This window comes from Ochlerotatus camptorhynchus, unplaced genomic scaffold (genome assembly GCF_037179485.1).
Source record: "Ochlerotatus camptorhynchus isolate MF236.1 unplaced genomic scaffold, CSIRO-AGI_Acam_v1.1 ptg000320l, whole genome shotgun sequence".
NCBI lineage: Eukaryota > Metazoa > Arthropoda > Insecta > Diptera > Culicidae > Ochlerotatus > Ochlerotatus camptorhynchus.
Window position 1 is genome coordinate 1,190,255 of NW_027040808.1, and position 22,707 is coordinate 1,212,961.

Here is a 22,707-nt window from a genome sequence, read left to right on the forward strand (position 1 = left end):
ATAGAATTTTCATTTTTTATTTTTATTTCTCAGTAAAAAGAAAATCACTTTTCTAGATTTTTAAGTTAATTGGTCCATTTAGGTAGAGTAAAACATTCAATTCTTATGGAGCATATAGAAGGTGTTTGTTGAAGACAGCACTTCAATTGAACTTAAAACAAGTTCGAAAACCATGCTAGTTTATTTGGCATGATTTCCCAAATGAACAGGAACACTGTTTGAAGTCAAGAGGTCGGATTGTATTATCGGAACTGTGGGTGGTAAGGTTCTAAAATAACTTATAGGATTTTGGTTTACAGGCTCTAACATAGAATATCTCCAGATCATGGCCAAATAAAAACTTACCGTCTTGTGCAAAGTTGTTCAAGAGAGCAGGTCGTTACGGTTGGTGGACACATTAGTCCAGAATTATTCCATAATGTGGCGCTAGTATGCATTTTGACTTGCAGAATCTGTTGTATTATATCACGAGATCATACCTAGTTACGAAATTTCTGTTTTCGTTTAATTTGTTCAGATGGTCAAACCCTTTCGGAAGTTTATCAGATTAGTCCAGAATTTACTCACCATGCAGCGCTAATATACATATTTACTTCATGATTCTGCTGTTTTATACCATAAGATCCTGTCTAGTTATTGACTTTCCATGTATAGTAATGTTGTTCTAGTTTTTTTTTTTTTTTCCTTTGGTTTGTTTTTTCCGTCGATCTTGTTTTCCGTGCTGAGCACCAATGCTACCGACGTGCCAGGAAGGCAGCTCCCACACCTGGATCCTACCTATCGACCCATCAACTCATGAACCGGGGACCAACGGCTTGACTTCCCATCCGAAGGAAGGCGTGATCAGAGATGTTATGCCTCAGAACATCCCGGCGGCGCCGACTGGGATTGAACCCAGGCCTGCTGGGGTGAGAGGTAATCACGCTTACCACTACACCACCGGCGCCGTTAATGTTGTTCTTGTGACCAAGGTCTTTTGGTTGGTGAATAGATTTGTACAGAATTAATTCACCATATGGCGCTAGTGAATAGATTATTTCAATATTCACTCACCACGTGTCGCTAGAATAGATATTAACTTTCTGAATCTTCTGTATTATACCACGAGATCCTGTCAGGTCATAGACTTTCCGTCTTTCGGAAAGTTGCTCATCTAACCAAGGTCGTTTGGTTGATGAACAGATTACTATACAATTCTGAGCTAATGTGTCACCCAACCATAACGACTTGATCTCTTGAACAACTTTGCAGAATACTGCAAATTTGTGTACGGCCATCTTTCGAAGATATTAGGGTAGAGAACTACTTCGGCCTATTCGCCCATTTTGGGCCTATCGAGCAGAAAACTTCAAATAAATCCATGATTTCAGAGTTAACGAGTCAATTATGCGTTTGGTACGATACTTTAGATAATATGCTACGGAACGAAGTCAATGAGAACGCGTGATATGAAGGTTTGCACCCATTATTCCCAAAAACAAAAGAAGTGCTCTAAATCAATTTGTATCTTCATTCGATAGGCCAGTTTAGAATCCGTAGGCCGAGTTTGGCGTCAAGAAGCAGTGTTAGATTTTTGACAATATCTCAACGATTGGTTTCTCTTTATCAAACTTACGGTACATACGGGAAGGTTAATAAATGTGGAAGCCATCAGTAATAATGATTAACTGTTCTTAACTGTACTTAGACCTCACAGCGTGGCCGGTGATATCTTGCAGACAGACATCTAGTCATAGACAAACTCCGAATGCTCCTTTTGTATATTTTCGCGTTACTTTCTATAGAATATTTTCAACGTGACTTAGCCTAGAGAGCACGATGTTTCGTCGTTGGGTTTTTTTTTTAATTCTTTATTAAGGAGATTCTTAGCCTATAGCTAGTTCATCTCCGGAGAAAGGAGAGGGCTCAGAATGAGTTGGTTGCTGACTCTTCAACTTATATGGAAAAAAATAACAATATATAAAATAATGAAACAGAGGAACAGACAGGTTACAAACGATTAATTAAAAAAAAACAGAGCTCAGCTGGCATTGGTCCAATAGGGGAAATCCATCCAGCTGAGATGTCCCGACGGCCGAAAGAAATTCCTGCTATACCAAGTGGTAGATTTTGGCTTCTTTTAAAAAGGTTTCTATTGCTGCCGAGGTCAAAGCATCATTCCCGAGCAGATCGCTGATGCTGGAAGTTAGGCAGAGTGACTCCCGAAGATTTTGGCACTCCGGGGAGTTGCACAGGATGTGTTCGACGGTGTAAGGTACCCCACAGATGATGCAGCTTCTGTGGAACGCGTTGATCCCTGAGGTTGTCCAGTTCGCTCCATGGTTCAAAGGGTCAAGACTTTGCGGATGAAGGCAGTTCTGTTGCGGAACCACTCGGCTTCCCATGCCGCTCGAATGGTCCGGCACAGCTACAAAGCAAGACCATGCTGGAGGTGGCTGGGTTCGATTCCCGGTCCGGTCTAGGAATTTTTCGGGTTGGAAAATTTCTCGACTTCCCTGGGCATAGAGTATGATTGTACTTGCCACACAATTATACTAATGCAAAAATGGTACAGGCATCGAAAGCTCTAAATTAATAACTGTGGAAGTGCATCTAGAACACTAAGTTGAGAGCACGCAATAAGCTAATATGCTATACGCAATAAGCTTGAAGTGCGAGGAAGAAGAAGAAGAAGATCCACCGTCTGACGTCCTGTAGGGGTACGTTGTTGGTGAGCCTGGGACCCGATGTCCCGGCTTCGGCAAGGTTAACAGCAGACTCGTTACCTGGCACTCCGCAGTGTCCGGGAATCCATGTGTACACGGTGTTTGGTGGGGCATACTTGATAATCGCCTGGATCCATGGGTGTTTTGATGCTTCTGAGGTGATCGCTTGAACGACGCTGTGTGAGGCGGTTAAGATAAGTATCGGTTTGTTGGCTGGCGTCGTAGCGGCACGGAAGATCGCTGCAGCCTCGGCCGAGAAAACCAAGCATTGTGGAGGAAGACTGCTGCTTTCAGCAGTACCGTCTACAAAAATCCCGATACCTACTCCGTTTATCGATCGGTAGCCGTCGATGTACCTTTCGTCGTTGAGTTCTTGGTCAGGTAAACATAAACATGGTAATGGCAATGGTAATGCAGCTCGTTATATTGTGGTGTGTTATATAAACGGGTTTTCCGCTGTGTAACTGCTAACTGATTTGGAAAGTTTATGGATGTTAGGCTTTGCTGATTTGCAAGGGTGATGAAAGATAATATAAAATATGCTAGTTAAGGTTGGATCGTCTAAAAAAGGTTTCTGGGTAGATTTGGGAATTTCCGGGAAATGTATATCATGTATACCAGATGTATAAAACCGGGTATTTCTCGGGATTGATTTGACGTAAGAATAATATAATTTAGTCAAAATAAAGGCATATTATTGTATTTTCATAAAAACTATAGCAAATTTACTCTGACGGCGTTCAGATGAACTCTCGGACTTTCTTTGAAATTCCCGCCATCATCTGCCGCACACTGGACTTGGCAACCTCAGCGGCGATTTCTATTTAATACCAAGCCATCTGTGTAGCGTCCTGAATCGTCTTTCCAGTTCTTTTTTACTTCTGCTAGATAATTGCCCAATACTTTTCGATTAGTAGGAATTACGGGCAGTTGGAGGGATTGATATTCTTGTCGACATAATCCACCTGATTGTCACGGAACCAGTGTAGCACCTCCCGGCTACAGTGTCAGCTTGTCAAATATGGCCAGAATTTCACTGAACCTTCGTGAGCCTTAACGAAAGGTAGCATACATTTCTCCAGGCACTTTTACTTACACAGCTTCGAGCCCATCGTTTTGTTGGTGATGAAAAGCTTGGTTTTGAGCATTGATAGCTACAAATTCCTTGCCAGATTATCACTTTCCAGGCAAATTTATCACATCACCCCGTGCTGTGGCCAGATAAAACTTTTGTCCGGGAACGGGCAATTTTCAAATTTTTTGCGATGTTTCTTATACCAGACTTTACAATCCTACCTTCTAACTACACACAGTGTTCCCAAATGAACAGGTGAGAAATCATGCAAAATAAACTAGTATGGCTTCTAACTTGAAGTAACTTTTTAATTGTATGTTCAATTGGAGTACTATCTCCAAAAAACATTTTCAGGAATGGTTCTTCTAGGGGGGATGGGGGCAAGAAGGCCATACGGGGCGAGATGGGCCACCGTTCGTTTGGGCATAATACCTATTAACTCAACCTATTTTTTTTTACAAACTTGTTGAAAATGCTTCTAATATGCATCTGCATGAAAATCGTATCAAAATTCAATTACATGTCTAAGATAATAATGGAAATGTAACATAAGCTCAAAATCTCTAGAATATTATAAGATATGCAGTCAAGAAAACAAGCATTGCATTCACTATATTACATTTTACTGATCCGCTGGTTCTACAGCGAGCAATACACGTAACTGTTGCTAAAAAAACTTATGTTTCTGTTTCACATGATTCCTGAATGTTATTTTTTAGTGAAAACCTGTCAAAACGTTAACTTTTACTAGGGTGCTCATATTGCCCCGTATGGTTGTTTATCGGAGCAGAAACTGAAATTTTTCAAACATAATTATTTATTGAGTCTATCATATTTTATCCATATTTTGAACATTGTATATTTTCAAACATATTCCAAAGCATGAGTATGATCACAGCTATCATACATTTATGAATGTTTTTCATATATTATGATGTGTTTTTCTTAAGGGGATCATATTGCCCCTATCTACCCTACATATATGCTCCATAAGTATGCGATTGTTTACTCTACCCAAATGTACCATTTACTTACAAATCTGAAATGATTATCCCCATGCTGAGGAAGTAAAATTGCCATATAAAATTTCCAATCCATAACGACCAAACAAGACGATATAAAAAATAATCGATCACATGGAATGTTTTCAGCCAGTTATCGATCTTTTGTGAATATATAAGTAGACTAATTCCAAAATTCGCAAAATAGTACCTTATTGTGCAATAATTTTACCAGGATAAATGAACTCTTAGAGTGTTATTTTTTCTTCAAAATGGTACTCTGAAATATGATGCACCTTATATATATATATATATTTTTTAAAGAACGTTTATTTGTAGATTTGTGTACCGGAGTGTGAGCCAACAGCAAAGCCATGCTGTGTTCATCAGAACTCATCTGACAGGGTCACAAACATTTTCTGGCTATTTGAATTTCTATCTTCTCAATGCAATAAGGCAGTTCTGTGTCAACCATATAAGATCACCATAAATACTTCTTTGTACGGCTACGCTGGACACGGGTTGACCCGGTGGTTGGAAAGGCAGTGCTAAACTTCATCGCTACGAGAAATAGGCACTCAGAGAGCCCAGTTGCTTCAGGATTAGAAGCTTCCCAAGTAACAATTCAGAAACCATTTAGCATCCACTCTGATTTATGATGGTTTTATAACGGTAATGAACAATCCATTTAGTTTAAATATAGCATTTCAAAGTGTAAAACAATCCTGCTTAGTAATTCAGATTTTTGCTGTTTTAAAAACCATTTATAAGCTGGCATAAAAAGTCATAAACTGTCTTGTTTTAAAAATAAATTTAAAACAGTTATCCATCCCTCCTTAAAACTGTTCTGCAATTCAATCATAAACGTCATTAGCAATTGTTTATTAATGTCTTGATAAAATACTTTATAAACCTGTTCTATCATTATAAAAGCAACCATAAAACCATTAGGTTTTGCATTAGAGCAAAACGCATTTATTGCTGCTGTTCAGGCTTTTTAAAGTGCATCATTAACTCCCCAATTACTCTGATTACAAGTTTTGCTTAAAAGATTCCTCATAGTTAATAAATGCCAAATTTATGACAAGGAAATCTCGAACGATAGACGAAGTAGGATGAAAAATTCAACTCAATTTCAGCTAAATTTACTTTTCTAGAAGAACCAGCACACCATCAACGACTGACCATCTGGCGGAGAAGAGCAAACTGAGCGGGGCCCTCGAATTCATAAAACATTGTCAAAAGTTTAAAAAACACACCAGCCTGCTCCAGATCTTGTGTAAAGATGATTACCGACAGCAACCACTGAAACTGTTAGTTAGCGGAGATTAGTTGGTTTCCGATCCAAAGCAGCGATTTTATTCGGCGAAAGAATCAACTCTTCGAAAATTTCATTCAAGCGGACATCCCTGCATCGTTGGATGGAGCACTTCTGTAACCGCTGTTCGAAATGCGAAATGTTGTAAAACAGTATCGCAAACTGTCTGAGTAACTGCTCCCAATCTATCGGGAGAAAACCACCTGGAAGAACCCTGGATTCTACAGCGCAACTATCGAAAGATAAACAAACTTTGGCGTTTAACTTTTTGCAGAAAACTTTGCCTCCATAAATTCTGCTATAAATCTGAACGGATTAGGATCAAGCAAAATAGCTTAAGATAAATACAATTCAGCCTGCAAGTTTTCTTCATAAAAGCCATTTTAAAACCTTATTAATTTGTTAAGCAATTCTTGAAAGCAAAACAACTTTTTCACAAATGATCCATGAAAATCAACTTTTATGCCACCGCCATGTTACAATTCGTTTGCTTGTTTTTTTACAATCTTCGATTTTCAATCTATATTTCTTTAAATATAACTATGTTTTGGTAAATTTAGCAATGAGCAAACATTTAAATGCAAAAATAATAAAAAAAAGAAATCCCGGCCAAGCTCGATCTGAAGAATATATTTTATTTTTCAATGTTAAATAATTAGTCAAATCGATGTTTTACGAGGGTGGACTTAATTTTTTTGATGTTTTCACGTAAATTTCGCATACAATTTAATATGGCACTTAAAACTACGCCACTTAATGAAAACTATTGTAATAAATTTGCATTTTTATACCATCAGTTTCTATTTTAATTATTTTGATAATGATGATTCATAAATCCTTTTCTATCTTGATTTAGCAAGCGGGTAGGGGAAATGGTTTGGAAAGGGTTTTTATTATTGCTAAATAGCTTTTGTTGTAGCTTTCACATGGTTCTCAATGCGTTCGTCATACTACCTTTTGCAGTAAATCAATCTTGAAGAGCTTCGAGAATACACCCTTCAGAACCTTCTCTAGGGTGGGCCAACTGGACATATTCTAGTCTTAATGAGGTTTTGGTGGATGCATTGATGACAAAATAGCTTTGACAAGGGTTTTATGAATGTTGTTTTATAGTTGCCTTTTAGTATTTCATAAAACTTAAAATGTTACTTGGGTTGGTTGCTACAGTTTTGCTGGTTCCAGGAATTTCATTCATGCCAAGATTAGTAGAGTTCCCAAACAATCTCTTTTCAAACGACGAAGCTTAACCTCAGGTGCGTCCCTGAAGCTTCAGGTAACAGCGCCACGAATGAAGCTTTCCAGCATCACCTTACCTTGAGCACACTCGGGTTTTAGTTCAGATCGGAGATACGCTTGACATCACCACGACGAGCCAAACGACGGACGGCGGACTTGGTAATACCCTTTAAGTTATCATGCAACACAACTGGCTCCTCCTTTGCCGAGACCCTTTGCCTCACTTGCCATGTCCAGCTTATGCTGTTGATGTTTCTTCGGGTAAGGTTTAAACGAATGTGAAAAGAAATTCAAATTTTCTGCAAGTTGCCTTTCCAGCGTCTGGTCCGTGAAATCGCCCAGGACTTCAAGACCGATTTGCGCTTCCAGAGGTCAGCCGTTAATGGCCCTACAAGAATCCAGCAAGGCCCATCTGGTCGGTCTGTTCGCCATCCACGCCAAGCGTGTCACAAAGGACATTCAACTGGCTCTTCGCATTTGTGGTGAACGCTCTTAATTTCTCCGTCAAAATCTAACAAAACCGGCCCTTTTCAGAGCCACTAAAAGATTCCACAAGAGAGTTGCTGCTTACAACTGATCGCATCACAGTGAATCCTGATCTTAAAATTGCAACCAGCAAGTGCCCTAGAACCAAAAGCGGTGCGATGCTATGACGATGACTGTAAGGGGCTTAGAAGCAGAAGGGTGAAAGCCAATTCTCTTTATCGATTTCCTCTTTTGTGATGACCATGGCTTCCTATTTGCACCTCGTAGTTGCTCCTCCGTGAATGATCAGAACTAATCCACTTGCACAGATGGTGCATGGGATAAGCTTTCCATCTTCAATGTACAAGCACATTAATTCAATATATATATTAATTCACAGCGCCGGCCACGTCCCCACGGTATTTTTTTTTTTTAGTTCGTTTATTTACTAGGCTCAGTAGTGTGTGACACTTTGCGGAGCCAAATTCAGTAATGTTGATTTTACATTTTAAATAGCAGTAGTTCTAGGTTAGTATTGGGTACCAATAACTCGTGGCGGGCTCGAGGTTAATGGGTAACAATTTCGATTGGAAGGAGCTAGGTAGGAAACTGGTTTCTGAAGCCAGATACTACTCTCGGACGGTTGACCAAATCCTGGCTGGGCAGGGGCAAGTAGCACAGGAACAGGAGGATAATAAGACTGGGACACGATGGCGGGAAATTGTTTGGAAAGGATGGGATGGTCACATCAAACTCTAACATCAGACAAACAAAGGAATTCGTAGATCGCTTGCATGTAGGGAAGATCACGTGTTCCCAATACATCTCTTACTTCACGGAAGGGTTGTCTACCTCGGGCCACTAGGGTATCCAATAGTCGTGCTCTGGAGGCGTCATTACCCGGGCAATACCAAACTGCGTGATCGATGTCATCATAACCGGTTCTGCACCTACATATATTGCTGTCAACGAGGTTTATTCTATAGAGATGTGCGTCTAGCGAGTAGAGTCTAGTAGTAGTGGACATAAGTCTTGACATCACGCGAAGCTCCGACTTACATCCAGACCTTTGAGCCACGCTCTCGAAGAAACATTTGGAATTATGAAATGTAAACACCGCCCGAGAGAATTACTTGTTCAATCGTTTTGCCAACTTAAAAGAGAACTCTGACGTACTAATGGGAAAAATTCATCATGTGAAATTCTTGTATCATAAATCTCGCCTTGTTGTGCGCCCACCTTTGCGAGAGAGTCTGCCTTCTCATTGCCTGGGATTGAGCAATGTGAGGGGACTCATACAAAGGTAATCATATATGATCTTTCGACCAGCAAACTCATCTGACCCCCTACCTTTGAAAGGAAATAAGATGAGTGCCTACCTTGTTTCATCGACCCAATAGCCTCAATCGAACTGAGACTATCCGAGAAGATGAAGTAATGGTCTATGGGCTTATCGGAAATCATCCCCAATGCGAAGTTGATTGCTGCTAGCTCAGCAACATAAACGGAACAAGGTTCCTTAAGTTTCCGAAAGGCGGTTGAGTATTCATTGAAGACGCCGAAGCCAGTGGATCCATCAATGCGTGATCCATCAGTGAAAAATCTTCTATTGCAATTGACTTGTTGGTACTTTTCAGCAAAAATGCGGGGAATTGAGATAGGTCGAAGTTGATCTGTAACTCCTTGAATAGCCTGTTTCATGGAGAGATCATAGTCAATGGGGGAACTGTAGTTAGTAAAGCATACACGAGAGGGGTTATAGCAAGGAATATCCGATGACATATAATTAAGATAGATTCGCACGAATCTAGACTGTATGCTCAATTCGAGCATTTCTTCGAAGTTTTCAATCACAAGGTTGTTACTGACACTACATTTAATCAATATTCTTAATGAGAGCTCCCAGAAACGGTTCTGCAGGGCTTTTACGCCCGCTAGGACCTCTAGGCTCATATTTTGTGTTTAATGCATACAGCCAAGGGCAATACGTAAACAACGATATTGAATGCGTTCCAATTTAATTAGGTGGGTTTTTCTTGCCGAGAGGAAGCAAAAAGAGCCATACTCAAGAACTGAAAGAATAGTCGTTTTATATAGTTTAATGAGGTCTTTCGGGTGAGCACCTCACCATGTCCCGGAAATTGATCGTAGAAAGTTGATCCTTTGTTGACACTTTTGTTTCAAATACGTAATGTGGGTACCCCAAGTGCATTTTGAATCAAACCAGACTCCAAGGTATTTGAAGGTTAAAGATTGGGTAATGTCTCTGCCCAAAATATTTAGACGCAGTTGGGCTGGAAACCGCTTCCTTGTAAACACTACCAATTCAGTTTTTTTGCGGTGAAAACTCGATCCCTAAATTTCTTGCCAAGAGAGATAGATTATTTAGGGAATTTTGCAATGGTCTTTGCAAGGTTTCTGCACGTGGACCTCTCATGGAAACCACGGCATCATCTGCAAGCTGTCTAAGCGTGCATTGATTATCTAAGCAGTTATCAATATCTTTGACATAGAAATTATAAAGTAAGGGACTTAAACATGATCTTGGGGTAAGCCCATGTAGCTAATTCTAGAAGTTGTCAGTTGACCTAGATTGAAGGTCATTTGTTTTTCTGACAGCAAATTATACAAGAAATTATTCAAAATACCGGGTAATCCACTGCTGTGCAAATTGTCTGACAGTATATCTATGGAAACCGAATCAAATGCGCCCTTAATATCCAAAAAGACTGAAAGCAATTGCTCCTTGTGCGCAAAGGCCAGTTTAATATCAGATGAAAGCATGCCCCGTAACGTGGGTAGATCACCTTTTCGTGGTACGTTACAGGATGTAAGATCTACCACCGATTCCTAGTCCTGACTACTTCAAACTAGGGGAACAGGATTTTTCAGTAATCCAAGGAACACATCTTAGTCCTTGTTACTTTTTATGCCTTGTTGATAGTGACAAGACTCGCCTTTGTCTACCAAGGATGATCTTGAAACAAGGCAAAAATATGAGTTAGTTGTCTTCATCTATGTGATTCCTAATCTTCTCTTCGTTGTTCCCTAGTTTGAAGTGGTTAAGACTAGGGTTCTGATGCATGGTCATTATCGGTGTCATACCTTAATTTTGTTGCTAAGGAATTCAATTTTGACTGACAAAGGTGCGCGCCTTTGGAGGGTGTTTCAACACTCCGAAGGGTATAAATAGCGGGACCTTTCAATTAGAGTCGGATCCTTGCGATAAATGCAAGAGTGGCAGCTGTAAAAAAATCGAATACTTCATCATTTCTCAATAGTGATGGAGTAATACGACAGGCACTAAAATAAGGACACGGGATATACTACAATAGATCAATTTACTGGTCGCAGTAGTGTTAGGTCTCCCTTAGCTCAGTCGGTAAAGGCGCAGCTACAAAGCAAGACCATGCTGGAGGTGGCTGGGCTCGATTCCCGGTCCGGTCTAGGAATTTTTCGTGTTGGAAAAATGGTACAGGCATCGAAAGCTCTTAATTAATAACTGTGGAAGTGCATCAAGAACACTAAGTTGAGAGCACGCCATAAGCTAATATGCGGTATGCAATAAGCTTGAAATGCGAAGAAGAAGAAAAAGAAGAAGTAGTGTTAGGTCCCGAACAGAGGAAAAAAAATAGTGAGGTAGGTTATGGTGAGGGTCTAATGGGGATAGAATAAGGCAAAGTGAAACATTGCAAGGACGGGGACAGGCCTTTTTTTGTACAGGGAGGAATCTGCTCCTAGACACCTGAGAAGATAACTCGGGGTGTGGGGATGGGAGAAGTAGCGCTCCCGACCCACTAAACCTTACCCTGTGCTCTTGATCCTTGCACTCCCCGGAACCGCCCGAAAGCATCATGGGAGGGGCCGGTTGCGTTATGGCGCATCACACTAGTGGTGTGTCACAGACGTGACACTCGCTACTGCACAGTGAGTAGCTGTGCAGGGCCTTCCTCTTATTGTTCGCTGTTAATTGTTCGCCGGAGTTCTAGAGCAGACCTGATAGTCAGCCAACTGTCCACGGCAGGACAGGACAGATGTGACCGCTTACCAGCTGCGTGTGCTGCGACTTGGTCAGAGTCGTCTACACTCTAAGAACCCGGTGTCACTCCTGCCTTTGCACAACGAGGGTTTGTTCAGGGCTTATCGACCTCCTGGGACGAGCTAGATGGGGCTCCAGCGTCCGTACTCTGCTGTAGTTCGTTTAGCCGCAATATCTCTCCCTTGGGTTCGATAATTAACGTTTGCAGGGCACACCACGAGGAGGTGAACTACTTCATGCCCTGAGATAGGCCTGGGATTGAACTCCCTACCTTCTGCTCAGTAAGCAGAAACGGTAACCACTGAGCTACCGAACCTCGTCGTAATGATACTTCGACATGTTTCGTCTAGGAATGATTCTCTGATGACTGTGTTGGGGAAGCAGCATATGCATGTACGTAATTGGTAGATTTGTTAGTTAATTCAACGCTTTTGGACAATGCTAGACATTTACCACTTTTTCAATAGTTTCTTGTCAAAAATCAACATTCGTCATTTGTGTTATCGATGCGTAGCCATATTTCTCATCGATTGGTGATAAAATTATTGAAATTGAACCAGGGGCAGCTGAGTTATTAACGTTCAAAATCTTTCACAATTTTGTTTCATGTTCCATTTTTGGTTTCCACAAAGTTTACGGGTAAGAGAGGTATAGTGAACAGGTGGGGCATAGTGAGCATCCCGTGCACTAGCTTGAACTTCCAGCCGTTCGGAACAAATTTATTGGTGGTAGGATCAATATCATAATGATATTAAACCTACTACCAGTTGATTTGTTTCATGCAGCTAGAGATCCAGGGCCAAACTGCGGGATGCTCACCATGCCCCACCTGTTCACTATGCACCTCCTCCCCCTAACCCCATATAGAAATGACAGACGTAAAAAAATATTACCATTTTATTTGCTTTCAGCCTGGGGCTGGTTCTCCTCCAAGCAATTATTATACATAGGTCCTACGACATCTCATCACTGCTTTGACCAACTCGGCTCATTTTTTGTGCCGCCGGGATGTTCTGAGACATAACATCTCTGATCACGCCTTCCGTCGGAAGGTAAGTAAAGCCGTTTGCCCCCGGTTAATGAGTTGATGGGTCGATAGGTAGGTTCCGGGTGTGGAAGCTGCCTTCCTGGCGTCGGTGGCATTGGTGCTCTGCACGGAAAACAAGATTGACGGAAAACAAATCAAGGGAAAATAAACAAAACAGAGTTGAAGTATTTTCAATTACCGTTCATTTGATATTTTGATTTTTGAAATCGGCTCAGCACTAAAGTTATTTTCTGGTTCAATATTTTGCGAAAAGGAACAAAATTATTATTTTTTAAGAAATTCTGAGAACCACTATATCGTTTTGCTATGGAATGGCTGAATAATTGGTTCGTCAAAATCAACGGAAATAAAACGTATTTTTTCTACTAGATTGCAGTAAACAGAAAATCAAAATATCCAAAATCCCAGCTCCGGTGCATCGCGATCCATGGGTCAGAAAGCTCTGATCTTTGTGAACATTTTGTTTACACAGTTTTTCTGAGAAACCTCAATTTCTGAGATGTTGATATCTTTAAAACGATAGTCATTCGACCGTTTTACACAAACAAACCATAACGGAGGATAGTATAAATTCCATTTTCAAAAAAAAAAGGGAAATCTCGGACCGGGAAAATCAATGCGTCCCGAGTGGGCTTATATATAAGGACAGCGATGTGGAAGATACGAGCCCATTGCGTCGCCCATCCTATCAATTGACCGCTCCATAGTTGTTGTCGGTAACATTGGTAAGGATGGGTTGTAGAATGTAAGGAGGGGGGGGGGGGGGTAATGGGAAGTGGAAACAATGACCACCACATCTAGCAACCAAATCCACTCAAAGTGTGATGCGACAAGCACCCGTGGCAGTGACCAAACGGTTGACTGACTGCTGTGTGGGATGGCTGCCATAGCCCAGACGAATCATGGAGCGAAACAGCCCAACGTGGAGTAATCGAAAATCTGTGTGCGTGTTGTAATAAAATCTCGACATTACAAAAAGCCCATTATCTACTGCGCGCCAAAGGTCAACCACGGGCAGAGGCTCTGGCTCGGTTCGGAGGGACACATCCGGGAAAGCAATTTTGCGTTATCGTTAGGTTCGGGTAATATTTCGTAATGGCTCCGGTTTGCTTTCTGTGCCACCCTGCCGGGTTGAATCACGGCTTTGTTTGTTTGGGTTTTTGGTAGGATTCATGCGAGCAGGCGAGAGCAGGCACAGAGGGCCCTTCGTACGTTCTGATGGTGGTTCGCCTAATGTGGAGTATTAGTTTATTGGGACTGTCATCGGTTCAATAACACTCGGCCACGGACTGTCGGACGAGACGACGGTGAGTGTTCAGCCCTAGAGGAATTGTTCGGTGAATGAAATAGATTGGAGGAATACAAATCTTGGCATTAGCTTTCTTGATACTATTAGAGAGTGTATTGCTGCCCTTGGCAAACTGCTGACTCCAGAAGTAGCAGTAAGGATGAATGTTGCTGCCGTAATCACTGCAATATATGGTAAGCGTTAGTGGCGTAACCTTTTGACTGAATGAATATGATGTTCTGATGTTGACCAGATAAGATAAAATTTGATTCTTCTAGTGCCACTTGATGAGAAATTGCAAAATGTGCTAATGTCAAACGACGTCACTGGAACCGTACCTTAATTGTAAAACTCATCAACCTGATCCAGACCCTGCTCCCATGACCTAGCTTGGTAACCTTTCTAATAATCCAACACTTCACCAGGGTATGATGTAATCCAACTTTTTGATGTTACGAAACAATCACTACGTAATCATAGTTCTTCCCATCTCTAAACTCAAGCTGCGGTAAAGAGAGCACGTTTCGTTCTCTAGAAAACGAGAATCCTCATTTTTCATTGTGAAAACAATACCGTACGACAACGACGACGACGACGACGACGGCTGCTCTCTACCTAGCATGTACCAACTCGAAAAATACGTTTTGTCCTACACACGGAAGGCAACGTGAATTTAGCTCCCAGTATTGAAATATCACCTTCGAAGGCACGTAACCCGTATGATGACACACCCAGCACGGAGTCTGAACAGCAACATCGGTGGTCGGCGTGTGGAGGTGCACTCTGTAGTAGGACTTCTACATGTGTACAGGCAGGGGAGATCTTTGAAGATGTGCAACTGTAGCAACAGGAGATTTTCTCTGCTCAAAGAAGATGCTGAGGGAGCATAACGACGACGAACGGGCTGACGACGCATGCTGGATTAGAGCAGTTACACTGTATAAATACGTTGGTGGAGTTATGAAGGCAAACAATGGCTGATGTGACAGAACAGGATTATTATTACTCACAACGGCAAATCCTCCAGAGTGCAGTCGAGGTGCATCTAGGAATTCTGATAGGACGGATTTGAGGAGAAAGAAAAAAAATATATATACATAGCTAGGCAAAGCTAAAAATATTCCGGCAATGGAAGGAATCGAGACGAAATGGGTGGTTGCAAAAGTGTCGCAAAGGAGTCATTGTTTTGCTTCGAAATCATCTCCTTCTTACAGAATGAGGACTCACATACCATCGACGACGTTAGGTACACTTGTTATGGGTATTCTAGAGTGATGACTTTTGCACTCGAGGACGACGACGACGACGACAACGACGACAGCGCAGACAAGTGTACAAGTAGCAATAGTGTGGATTACATGTATGACTGAGGGAACGTACCAACATCGAAAGTAGGACAGGATTTCGTAACACTGTGTCAGCAATTCGTTTCAATTTCAGGGCTTGTCTATTACGCTGGAGAATTATTCGTTTCAATGTAGAACTCATCTTCATGTTATGAAAGTGGAACAGAAATGAGAGTGTCATTAGTGAGTAGCAAATGGATTATCCCCTCCTACTCCATGACTTAGGCTGTTTTGACATCTTAGTCGTACTATTTACAGTTCTTGACTTTACTTGTACTGAAGGAATAATTGTCATTTGTAATATTTGAATTTAACTTTGCAGACCCCGAAAATAAGGTGTAGCGTGATAATTCTTATAAAGACCAGCTCAAAATTCTCACGGAAACAGTTCTACAGCTCAGTAGGAATGTGATTGAGTGATAATTTCAACAAAACGACAAAGACAACTACTGAGTTTATGATTCTCAAAATTCCCTTTGACAATATCTATAAATCTAGAAAAGTTTACAGAATTCCTTTTAAAGGTTGAATCTCAACATGAAGAGAATATACCTTGCTCCCAATATTGTCATGGGATTCATTTTATTAGTTCATAAGTCCAGTTTATTTGGATATTCCCTAGTATTTGAAAAACATTGAAATGCAAAACACCTTGATCTATTTTTGCCAAAACACAAATGCATTTTCCAATGCAAATTTTGGCAAAATTCCATAACTAAGCAATCAGTCTGTGGCGGATTGGCCCATATCCATTAGCTCCACTGAAAAAATACCACAAGCAATATCTAGTATGTGCGTGAAAGAACGGAAATGCACAGTGGTTGAAAAGTCAACTCTCCAGCAGACGGTCGTGGACGGACAAATTTACCACCATTTGAAAGCTCTTTTAATGTCGTTTTAGATGCATTAGACCACATCTGCACCTTCTTGCACCTAAGAAAGATACGCAAGTCCAAAATATGAGGAAAATAGAAGAAATTTTATCAATAACTCATCCTATTAAAATGATGCAGGTATAGTATGTCGTAGAAAGATGTGTATTTTAGGATAACAATCAACTTTGTTGAACATAGTGAAGACCTAAAATTAAAGAAAATATGTATTTTGATGAATATCGTGTTTTTGGGGGTACGTCCTCAAACAACGCTCTCTATCTCGATTTGAGTGAAATTTACGACTTTTATGTCTTGAGCAAAGTTGTTTGTAACCACTTTTGCTACAACTTTGCTAAAGACGTCAACCATTTACCTCGACATTGTGAAAAAATAATTTTGTCATTTCACTTTTAGGGGGGAAAATCACAAAATCCATAATTTCAAAAGATGAATCATGTCATAGTCATCAACTTTGCTCAAGACGACATTACTCTAAATCCACTCTACATAGTTCTATTGATTAAGAGCGTCAAAATGGACTTTCCAACCAATGCAAATAACTATGTGCTGGTTCATAATGCTGATTAATCAAAATGGGTGTAATCCGATCAAGTTTGTGCCAGAAATTAATGCGCCAATGTCAATCAGCTCCGAAAAACTCTTAACATCATTTTAATAACCACATAGGTACGTGCCGCAAGCCGATATGTGCACGGACTTGGAAGGTAACCTTCTCACTAACGAGTGTGAGGTGATTGAGAGGTGGAAGCAGTACTATGACGAGCACCTCAACGGTAATGCACGCGCAGAAGACGACAGGCTACCGGCCCCCGATCTTCAAGAAGTTGAGGAGGAGATCGGTCGGCTTAAGAACAACAAAGCAACTGGTGTAGATCAACTACCAAGTGAGCTATTAAAATACGGTGGTGAAGCACTGGCTAGAGCGCTGCACTGGGTAATTGCCTAGATGTGGGAGGAGGAGATATTACCGGAGGAGTGGATGAAGGTGTCGTATGCCCAATCTACAAAAGGGCGACAAGTTGGATTGCGATCACACTGCTGAGCGCTGCCTACAAGGTACTTTCCCAAATTCTATGCCGCCGCCTGTCACCATTTGCAAGAGAGTTCGTGGAGCAATACCACGGACCAAATTTTCGCGATTCGGCAGGTTCTGCAGAAATGCCGCGACGACAACGTGCCCACACATCATTTGTTCATCGATTTCAAATCCGCATACAACACAATCGATCGAGATCAGCTATGGCAGATTATGCACGAGTACGGATTTCCGGATAAACTGACGCGATTGGTCAAGGCGACGATGGATCGAGTGATGTGCGTTGTTCGAGTATCGGGGACACTCTCGAGTGCCTTTGGAACTCGAAGGGGGCTACGGCAAGATGATGGACTTTCGTGTCTGCTATTCAACATTGCGCTAGAAGGTGTGATCAGAAGAGCAGGGATATACACGACTGACACGATCTTCAGGAAGTCCATCCAGCTTCTTGGCTTCGCCGATGACATCGACATCATGGCACGGAACTTTGAAACGATGGCGGAAACGTACTGGCGGATTGGACTGGCCATCAACGCATCAAAGACAAAATACATGAAAGGAAGAGGTTCTAGGGAAGACAATGTTAGCCTCCCACCCCGAGTTCAGATTGACGGTGACGAAATCGAGGTGGTCGATGAATTCGTGTATTTGGACTCACTGGTGACTGCCGAAAATGATACCAGCAGAGATATTCAAAGACGCATTATGGCAGGGAACCGTGTCTACAAGATGCTGATTAGACCGGTGGTCCTCTACGACCACGAGACCTGGACTATACTCGTGGAGGACCAACGAAACCTTGGTTTTTTTTTTCGAACGGAAGGTGTTGCGTTCCATTTACGGTGGATGGATGACGGAACGTGGAGGAGGCAAATGCACCACGAATTGCACCAGCTGCTGGGAGAACCATCCATCGTCCACATTGCAAAAATTGGGCCACTACGTAGGGTTGGGCACGTCGTAAAAATGCCGCACGACGACCCAGTGAAAATGATTCCAGAAAGCGACCCAACAGGAACAAGAAGAAGAGGCGCGCAGTGGGCAAGGTGGATCGACCAAGTAGAAGGTGACCTGCGGACCTTTCGCAGAATACGAGGCTGGCGAAATGTGGCCATGGATCGCGTAGAGTGGAGACCGGACAGCAGAGAACAACAAGGCCTTAGCCTGATTGGTAAGGTAAGTCAGTTTGCGAACGACAAGCTCACCAGCACGTGAATCAACACAAGTGTAAACACCCCATTACCCAGCTTACTCCTAAGCTGGTTCACTAGCGCCAATAATGTATTTTCTTACAATCACCATCAGCATGAAGTATTGACGCAAAGCAAGCATGCTAAAAACCAAAATGTCAGTCAGTTGGCAAAGTCAGGAGCGCCTGAAACTGACGTGCCGATTGAAATAAGTTGCTAAACATTGTTTACATCATGCTAATGATAATTTTTGCTAGCAGCTGGCTCATCTGTGCTAACGAATCAGCACTAATGGGGTGTTTACACTTGTACTGATTCACGTGCTGGTGAACCTGTCATTCGCAAACCGATGGTTATTAGCATGATTTAAACAGTTTTTCTGTGCTGATCACATTGGTGCATCAATTTCTGGCACAAACTTGATTTGGTCTATCAGACAAATTGGTGTAATCCAATCAAATTTGTGCTAGAAATTGATGCGAGTTCAACGAAATGAACGTTCGGTAAGTCGGTCGATTTCGGATATGCGCAGTGGGATGTCATGTCAATTGAACTCCGACTACCTGATCGAGGATGAGTTGAATCAACAAACTTGAACCGTGTGTTTCGGCCTTAATGTAAACCGGATATGAAGCAAACAAAATATTGGCAATCCAAATAAAAAATAGCATTGCACTTGAAAACCACAGCTTGATTTTAAAGCTGCAACGCTACTGACGCAGAACTACTTCTTTCGGGAAGGGTTCCAATCCTGGGAAATGCAACGAAAATTGGTCAGATGTTAAATGTTAATAACTTGGCCAATAATCAAAGGATTTTGATAACTTGTACGCCGATCGATTCGGCAGTTTTATAAGATTTGTGTGGTATGTCACACATTAGAAATGTCAAATATACAAATAGCTAAAAATTAAGAAATGTGAATACATTAAATTTTCTCATACATTTTCTTTGACCGCAAGGTGCTCATCCCTAACACAGCCATCAGAAAGTTGGTCCCTAACAACACAAGCCAAAGCCACATAATCATTCAGCGTTGCACATTAAACGATTCGACGTCAAACTTGTTCGCTGCAGCGTGGACGTCGTAGCGTACAGCTGTCCGTACATTTCAGAAAAACAACTGAACGAGCACAACTTAAAAAAATGATTTCTAATTTTTTTTTTCCTGCGGGCTCATCAACCATTTATTGGTTATCGTTATAGTATTAGGCTTATTTGGATAAGTGTGAAAAAAGTTAGAGCTATTTTTGAAAAAAAAAACTAGATCTTCTATTAAACCAAACATATTGAAATTTTGCTAATCTGTCGTCATCATTAAGATCTTTCATATGTCGCTAATTTCACTAAAATCCACCTACTATGACAAAAGTTAAAAATCGGCCGTTTTACTGAAATTACTCAAACTTCATACATAGGGTAGAGAACTACTTCAGCCTAATCGCCCATTTTGGGCCTATCGAGCAGAAAACTTCAAATAAATCCATAATTTCGGAGTTAACAAGTCAATTGTGCGTTTGATACAATACTTTAGTTAATAAGCTACCGAACGAAGTCAATGAGAACGCGTGATATGAAGGTTTGCATCCATTATTCTTAAAAACAAAAGAAGCGCTCAAACCGAATCAATTTTTATCTTCATCCGATAGGCCGAAGTGAATTCATAGACGTTTCAATGGCGTTTCAATGCGTTAGGCCAAGTTTAGAATCCGTAGGCCGAGTTTGGCGTCAAGAAGCAGTGTTAGGCTTTTGACAATATATCAACGATTGGTTTCTCTTTACCAAATCTTACGATACATACAGAAAGGTAAATAAATTTGGAAGCCATCAGTCATAATAGCATTCCGTTTGGTGCTAAACTGCGCTAGATTAAGAAATACTAAGTTCGGGTCGTGCTTAATAGGCCCGAAATGGGGTAGTTAACCCTACTCTGCCAATAAAGCCCAAAGCCCAAAGCTATACTGATAAATCGTGGAGGCGAACCAGCCCAAGGCTGAAAGCCTCCCTAATAAAGATAAATAATAATAATAATACTGATAAATCAATTGATAGTTGTTCAGTGGCGCGCGTGGTGTAGTGGCAAGCGTGATTACCTCTCACCCCAGCAGGGTTGGGTTCAATCCCAGTCGGTGCCGTCGCGATGTTCTGAGGCGTAACATCTCTAATCAAAGTTGTTCAACCACTAGCCAAGATTTGAAAAATCGATCTACTCATAGTCTTTCAAGAAATTGCACATTCAGGAGTACGTAACTACAGAAAAAAGAGGGGCATAGAATTATAATCCAAATGCTTAAGTTAGTGAAACGTAGACTTTTGACTGCATTCATCGTTTGGCTGCTGAGTGATTAACAGGGGTGTTCGTTGCGTTGAACACTGAACATGAAACTAACTAAGAGAGTGAATAACTTTTACTCAGTTGTGAGTCACTTTTACTCATACGTTTAAAAAAAATTTTAAAGTGTAGGTTATTCAACGCATTGGTAACCTACGATTTAAAAAAAAAATCTCCATACGAATCAATTAAAAGTGACTCATTCTCTGAGTAATATTCATTTTCAATGCAAATAGCTTGCCATCTCAGCTAGAAATTGGATATTGGATAGTCAAGCTCAGTGTGCAATTTGCATCAATTCCATGTTTTAACTTGACAGCACGGCCAGAAAGCACGTTTTTCTGTATTTAGTGAACTTATTCGAATGCACAATACCTATCGCATGATTGGCCTCTTAGTTCAGAATTCACTCACCATGCAGCGCTAGTAGCATTTGATTCAAAAGGCTTGCTTAGCAGTCTACATTCAATAAAAACAAATCTTATTCAGGTAGTGAGTCACTTTTACGTAGGCTACTCATGCGCTGAGTAACCAACGCTTCTAGAAATATATGCTTACGAATGAGCAAAAGTTACTCACTCTCTGAGTTAGTTTCGTTTTCTGTGTTTCGACTAGATAGGAGATTGCTATCTCTAGCAATGCTATTCAAATGGATAAGACCTATTATATACTGGACACAGGGTGACCAGTGAAACAGGAAATTAGGAAAAAGCCGGAAATTCTATATCACCGGTAGAAGCCCGTGAATTTAGACGATGGACCGGGAAAAAGTAAACTACGTCCTCTTTTTCGAAAACAAAAATCTTCTCAACTACTAGATTTTCCAGATATAATCACTTTGAAGGACTTATTGAAAATGTTGGTGAAAACTTCAAAGGAGTTATGAGGAGATTTCAGAATGAATTTTTTAGATAGTAAGGTATGTAAGATACAAATTCCAATGGAGTTTTTGGTTTTTTTTCATAGAGTTTTGTCTGCAACGCCTATTCAATTTTTTATTTTCAAAGTAGAATTATTAGTTGGTTTAGTTTGAAATTACATGACTATTGTTAAGAGGATTACAAATTAATTTCTAATGAATATTCTAAATTAATTCCGAGAAGAATGTAAAGAGAGTTCTTATGAGAACTTCAAAGAAATTCCGTGAGTATTGAATTCTGAGGCAATTAGAAAGATAATTTAAAGTGAATTCTAATCAAAGTTACAAGAGACATCCTTGAAAAATATCAAGGGTGTCGAATTTCAATTAAATTTTAAAACCATTTAATATGCAATTTTTTTTATTATTATTATTATTATTATTATAGTCACTTGTGTGACCAAGAGTGTTAGGTCATTCGTGACTTGTCCGGGGGTGAGATTTGAATACATGACTTTGGCGTGAGAGGCATGGATGTTAACCACTACGCCGGGGTCGCCCCCTATGTTATTTATATATTATTGAAAGGAACAGCAAAACAATCTCGTAGTTCTACGCAGAGAAGCAAAATATCATGACACTCACTCGACACTCGTCAACGCATCAACCGACTCTCGCTGACAGAACGTTTTGTCAAGTAGTTATAGGTAGAGCCATGGCAAACAACAATCGCCAGTAATGGTCGCTGATCATAGGCAAAACGTAACACTTGCTGCGGATGATGTAAAGCATAACGAAAACAGTGAACTATGTGAGTGTGAGCTACGAACAAAGCTGGCAAAATTAAATGCAAGCTGTTGGGCTCACTCACCA